This window comes from Fulmarus glacialis, unplaced genomic scaffold (assembly GCF_000690835.1).
Source record: "Fulmarus glacialis isolate BGI_N327 unplaced genomic scaffold, ASM69083v1 scaffold21509, whole genome shotgun sequence".
NCBI classification, from domain to species: domain Eukaryota; kingdom Metazoa; phylum Chordata; class Aves; order Procellariiformes; family Procellariidae; genus Fulmarus; species Fulmarus glacialis.
Genome location: NW_009231692.1, coordinates 16,166 through 23,371, shown reverse-complemented (window position 1 = coordinate 23,371; position 7,206 = coordinate 16,166).

Below are 7,206 nucleotides of genomic sequence, written 5' to 3'. Positions count from 1 at the left end.
ATTCAGGGTATGTTTTTGCTGAGGGGGAAGGAAGAAAGGAAAAGTTCCCAGCCCAGCTGCTGCTGAAACGGGGCTTTTCAGCTCCCCAACCTCCAGCCCTCAGCCCGGGGGGCTGCAAACACTGGCAGCGGCGAGCGATGCAGAGCTGCTGCCGCTGCGAGGGTCTGCACCGACAGTTGCTGAGGAAGCTCAGTTTTATTACCTAACAAATTGAAAATGCTGCTGTAGTATTTTTGCAACTGGTCCGTGCGCACCTTCATTCTCAGCATGACCTGTGTTTCTTCAACCAAATTTCCCTGTGGCTGGGTTTGCTGGGGACTTTTTTTTATTCCCTGGCTACTAAGATTCTGCCCCCCCCTACCCCCCTCCCTTTTTCACTTTGTACCAGCTGCGTGCTGCAGAAGGTTTCCAGAGCCATTCAGAGACCCTGCTTTTGTGAGTGCTGTCATCCTTGCAATTTTGCATCATTCTGACAGCCTCATGGGCTTTCTGTGCTGGAAGTGTCTGTGGAGAGCTGAGAGCTTGCGGCCGGTGGCACCAGCCCCCCGAGGAGGGCTGCACAGGCTGACCCCAGGCTTTTTGCACCCCTCTGCCCGCTGCATGATGCAGTGAGGTCTTACCACCATGAACATGGGATTTTGGCTTGTGTAAGGGGTGTCTGGACTTCCAGCATCGTGTGGGGTTTGGTCCCATGTACATATATACAACCTGAGAAGGGCAGAGCTGCCATATCCTGCTGCTTTTCTTCTTTTTCTAGGTGAAGGCATCTATTGCACATCTCGTCCCATTAACTCAGAGGTCCTTAGATAGATTTATTTCTGTCCCATTTGGGGAAATTTGTCTGGTTTTAGTTTTGCCGTATTGACATTTGTTCCTGGGTAACAGTTTCAGTCAAATGCTTTAAAAACACTGGGAACCAAACAGAAGTGGGTAGATGTTTTCTACATTCTTTTATTTTTGCATGTGTGCCTGGTTCTTCGTAAGTGTTTGAGAAAAAAAAAAAAAAAGATATGACTGATGATTTGTTGCTCTCTCTTTGGAAAAGGTCCAGACTGCAGAACAGGGCTAAAATGCCAGGAAAGAGTTTGCTGCATAGAGCCAGGCTTATAATATTTTATTTTATACATTCTCTGGGCAACATATTTTCTTTAATTTGACATTCTGGAGAAGTCATTTTAGATCTTTATTCAGCACAGCTTAGTTGCGCTTCTTCTCAGTTTTCCTTATTTTTAGAAAGGTGAAATGTGGTTCCCAAATTAAATCGTTACTGGGATGGACTTCAGCCAAGAGGATCCACGGTTCAAGCCGGAAGGCACAGGAAACATAAGAGTAAAACAATGGAGTTTTATTTTGTATTTCATTTGGCAGGTTGAGGAGAGATATGGCCTTGAAAGATTTGTATTCTTACATAGCTATAATGTATTTCAAAAGACAGTAAGGACTATTTTCTCTTCTCACTTTGCTTAAAAAAAAAGCACACCCTGAAACGCTGGAAATGTCAGGATTGCCAGATTTTCCTTAGTTCCAAGGGTTTGTGTTTGGGGTTCTCAGAGATGCTTACAGTAACGTCCCAAACATTAGCTGAAGTGGGCTGATCCTTTAACCTTTTGCTGATGTGCTTGTCCCTGCTGCAGCCACAAAGGCAAAGCTTGGAGCAGCCTGGCCCCAAGCCAAGCTCCTCTCCCAAGCGCCTGTGGGTTATATCCCTTATGTCAGCCTTTCACTTCAGTGACCCGGAGCCCTTTCTCCGGATGGGACAGTTTTGCACGGCTCCTCTGAGGCCGTTTTGCAGCAACAGAGCAAAGCCCTGCAAAGCTTGCTCCCAGGTGAAGGATTGACACAGCTGGGGTATGAGCGTGCCTGTGAGCCACAGAAACATGTGCCAAGAGCAAGAATATGCCTCCCTTCTGCTATGGCTGCGGCCAAATCTTCTCCATCGCCGGTGCTCTGGAAAGCAGGGCAGCTAGCGCCTGCAGCTGGGGGCACGTGAGCATGAAGCCATTTGCTGGTGACGCTCTCCAGGGCTGGGGCGACTCTCTCCCTGGCTGCTCCACGGGCTGCCTGCTGGCCAGCTGAGACCTCACTGCTTCCCCAGCTGAGCTGCTAAAGCAGCGAGATTTTAAAACAAAAAAAAAAAAAAAAAAAAAATTGGACTAATAATTAAAAATTAAAATATGCTTTTAAACAGCATATTAAGCTGTGCCCTTACACAGGGAACAAATGTATCCAAGCAACAAAAACAAACAGCCAGCAAGCCAGGCTCTTGGTATCCCCCTTCCAGCTTTCTAAATGATGCTGCAAGTTTATATTGAAGTTGCTTTGTTTCCAAGCACCCTGGTGTTTGGAAACAGCATGTCCATCCCCCGATCAGCAAACCTGCTGCAAGCATCGATCAGGAACCAGCCGGAGCAAGCCCCTCCGCGAGCCAGAGATGTAGGGTCTGCCGCAGCCTCGGTCCCCACCGAGCAGCATTGCACAGCGCCCGCAATGAGCACTGGGCATCCCTGACATACAGTGAGAGCTTGGGGGAAACGGCTCATTTCCAGGCAGGTCATGCCAGAGCCCTTCCATGGTGCATCTCCCTATATAACGCCTGTTGGGATACTGAAGCTCTGCAAAACACACAGGATTTACCTGGCATCGGATGGCTTACATGCTCCTGGTTCATATGGTGCTTAAGGCCCCATATCCATATCCAGGATGCGGGCTGTACGTACCAAGATCCCTTTTGATGTCTTGAGGGACCCTCTGAGAGATGGTATACAAGGCTCATGGTGGAGCCACGTGCCCCCCACACTCGGCTGACCGTCAGCGCTGCTCCTGCAAACAAGGGTTTCCACCACAGACTGGTTTGCAGAAGAGTCAAGCCCTCGCTCACAGAGGCGCTTCGAGCTCCCGCAGCAGAAGCTTGTGCTTTCTGGGGAAAAAGGTCCTGGGTTCTGTCAATGCCTTCTTTTAAAACCTCATAAGAAACTGAAGAAATGCCATTTACATTACTTCTTGAAATAATATAAATGTCAGTAAGAGATTTCATGTTGGAGGCAAGAAAAATGCATGGGAGAACCTTTAACCTAGTCAACTCTCATTTCTCAAACTGTCTCGCTAAATTGCCATTGGCCTAAGCTTACATATTTATCTTCCCCTCTTGAAAAATTGAAAGTTCAGGCATTCTGGCGATGATCTATTTTTAGATTATCCCCTACTCGGGCACAAAAATACAACTATCACTAGGAATGCTAAAAATTCTTAATAGAAAATTTTAATTGTTGATTTTGAGTGGCATGTTTATTCCAGGCCTTTGTTCCAGAGACAGAAGCAGCAGAAAGGCATTAAGCAATGCACAACGCAAGTCTCCAGTTTGATGGCGACCCTTCCACAAGAGGAGCATTGAAAACATTAGACTGATGTGGAAGAGAGAAAGAAGAGGGAATGTGCCAGATCTAATGATTATAAGGAAACAAACCTATGATGTTTATAGTCACTATCTCTAAATGGGACCAGGAATGAACCTGAAGCGCAAAACACTTAAAAAGGTAAAAAGTGAAATAGCTGTAGATGGCACATGAGCTTGTGAAAGGCCCTTGCCAAAGGCACTGCTGAGGCCAGATGCTTAGGAGGATTCAGAGCAGGACCGGGCTTTGATACTGAATAATGGGAACAGCCAAAATTACATGAGACGGGTTTAAAAATAAGCTAAAACAAGGAGGTCATGTTCTCTCAACACAGCGTGCCGAAAGTCAGCCACCAGAGAGACATTGCTGCAGTGGGGAGGTTTAATTTCAGGCTCCAGGCTTTCCGTGGCTTTACTTGAAAAAGTGGATGCATCCAAGGGAGGGGAGCTGGTGACAAGGGATCATGTCATGAGCGGTGATGCTGGTTCCCACAGCCACCAGCTCTTCTGAGAGCCGCTTGGCAGCCATCGGTCCCTGCTCGTGTGCCTGTATGTGCTCATACTCGCCTAACATGCAGAAGTTTAGGTCTGACCTGGGCCCACAAAATCAGGAATCATTCCCCAAAACACTGGGGCTCCCCCTCAAACTCTCCTTGGGAACATGGTCCTGCCAATGTGGGAAGCAGCAACTTCCCTTGCTCCGTTTTCCAGCAGCCCCTCTGCCAGACGATCAGAAATAAAAGCTGCTACACACACTCCTTGGTATCCTTTCATACTTTGTAAATTTTTTTTATTTTTATTATCTCCTCCTTTTAAGCATCCCTTTAAGGGTGAAATGAAATCCAACCATTTACAGAGAAAATGATTTCAGAATGTACATTTGATTTATCCTTACAAAAAGTTCATTATTACTTGCTGTTTATAAATTACAGAGTGGAAAGGAGCTTTGCAAACACTCCTATTTTTTCTTTTTTTCTTTTATTTTATTTTTGGCAAGTCCACGCATTCTTTTGCCAAAGCAGGGTGTTCTGGGGCCACCTCAGGGGCAACACCACCAGTAGGTCCGGGTGGACCCCAGGCTCAGAATTGCTGCTGGACCACCTCCAGGATGATACTGCACCATCATCCGCACAGGAAGGAAAAAACAGTGGTTTTAATTCTTAGCCTCAGAGTATTTCAGATCCCTTCTTAAGCCATTATCTGTAGTCCCCAAAGCTTTAAATGTCAGTGTATTGCATTAGAAACTATAGAAAGCTCTCCTTTCTTGGTCCTGGATCTGAGCCCCTCCTGCCACCCCCTTACCTCCAGCCCCCCTCTGTTTCCATAATAAGAGCAAGTTTGTCCAATGTCTCAGAAATCAGAAGGGAGGTTTTTTGGGGGTTGGGGAGAACACAACGATGGAGGGATTTGGGATCCATTCTCCCACTCGCTTCCCTCCTTTCTCACCAAGGTTTGAGGTCAGTGAAGCCAGGACAAGCCATCCCTTCCCTCCTCACCACCAGTGTTCACTAATCGGACCAGGGGTGACCCTGGACACGTGTCTTCACAGTGCAGAGGCATAGCAGCCACGGAAATTGCTGGCAGGAGCTGGGAAACAGGGGCAGAGCCTGGGGGATATTCAGGAGGGGAAAAGACACGACCATCCCACAAGGATACACCAAAGGGGGGCAGAGGGGAACAAATACCCGTTCTGCTCTGACACTCTCCCCCCACCCCAACTCATACATTACCTGGAGGCCAGAAGGTCCCCTCATTTACCCGCCAGAGACATGAAGAGCAGGCTAGCCTGAGCTGCACGACAGCAAACACCTCAGCAGGACAAAGGGATCAGAGAAAGCAACAGCGAGAGCAAACTTGAGCGTGTCGTCCTTCATACCAACCACACAGGCACAAAACCACCCCAGCTTTTCTGTCTGTCACTTGGGTACAGCATTACCGCCAGTCCTCTGGAGGGGCAAAGACAGCCAACCTGTCCTGTTCCCTCTGCTTTAGCAAGCTCACCTGCTGTGGGTCCACCAAAGCCCACATCCTTCCCTTCACTTGGGGCGAAGGAGGAAGATGAGTTCCCCACCCCAAAGCCATGCATGGGCACACAATCTGTTTTTTAGGTGGAAAGCACAGAGAAAGGCAAGAACAGAGATGGGCAGAGAGAAAGAAGTGCAGGGCTTGGGGATGCCACAAACTGCTTCACCTACTATCTGGCCCTCCTTTGCACCAATTAATTTGAAGGCGGAAAGGTTTGGGGCAAGAAAAAGCACGGAGCTGAAGAGGGCTGCGGGGCAAGTCTGGTGATGCTTTCCTGCCCTCCACCAGACGGCTTCGCTCCCAGAGAGGCAGCAGGCACGTGGCTTCGCTGCTCATGGCTGCAACAACCAACAGACATCGGGCTCTGGTGGTCTGATCCCAGTTCCAGCCCAGGGGCAGGACGGGGTTTTTTAGTCCTTCCCTTCTCAAACCTCAGCACCTGGTTCAGACAAGATCAAGGAGCCTCAACGTTCACCTCAAAGAGTTCATCATTGGGAAATGAGGATCTGATACCAACCTGCCTCTTCCTTTGCCTCTCTTACCATCCCACACACCCACATGCTTTTGGGTTCCCTCTTGTGGAGGTTGTCCGGGAGGGTGGCTGTCCCTGCTGCACGCTGGCCGTGGAGGTCCCGGCACAGCAGTACAGGCAAAGCTGGACAGAGGGCAAGCCACCACCATGGGAAATCACTGGGCAAAAGTCAGCTTGCTAGTCCCTGTCCCCTCCAGGGACAAGAAGGAAGATTTTTAATGAGAAGGACTCCAGCTCCCTAAGGATAATAAACACAGGGTTAGCCAGACAAATTAGACAGAAACATTGACTGGTTTGGCCTTAAATCATGTTTAAACCATTCTTGAGGAAGAGGAAAAAAAAAAAAAAAAATTATTTCATCTGTAAGGTCCCTTCCTCCCACCACAACAGAAGTTTGTTTTAAATTTAATTTCCTAAGAATAAGGAAGTGAGTAAGTCCAGGAGGAGGACAGGGCTAGAGTCCTGCAGAAGAGCCCCACCACTGCTCTTCCAGCAGGGCCTTCTCCTCCTGCCCAAGGGGGCAAAAGGGAGAGGCAATTCAGAGGGAGAGGCAGAGAATGATGGAGCAACTAACGGAGGAGAGGGGACAGAAGGCAACAGGCTGTACTTCAGGAGTAGGAGAGCCAGATACTGCAGCTGTAGGCTCATCTGAAACTCCCAAGAGACACGGGCCATACCTCAGCGATGAAAACGTGACTTGCAGTGCACTAAAAATCCCCAAGGATGCCCATGCACGGGAAGGGCTGTTATCAGCAGAGAGGCTGCTCCCGCTGTAGAAGATAATGAGGTGCAGCCCCAGCATGCATGCACTTTATCTCCTGCTTCACAGGGCTCTGGTGCTGCCAAAGCACCCATGCAAAGACTGACTTCTTTCTCTCCTGTCTTCAGCAAGGCCTGGCACTGGGCTTGTGGTGTTGTCACTGAGATAAGGCAAAGCCAAAGGTCTGAGAGTGGATCTCAGGCTCCCTTCCAAGAGTAAAAATGAAAAATAGCTTCTTCCTTCCATACTTTTCTGCTACTGAATCCCATGAGCTAACACACCTGCTCTCCTCTGGCTGCCCCTGGGGAAAGCATGTTCCCCTCGTGCTACAGCCTCAGTGCTACTGCTCTCATCTTGCTCAATGCAGGCTTCTCCTTTCTCAGCCGGGTCCCCATTTCTCTATAATCTCTCTTTGCCCAAGACCTCCACGAAGCCGCTTGGCCCAGGGACCCCGTGACTGTGACAAGACTCCCTCCTCCTGCATCAACAAGTCTGGAC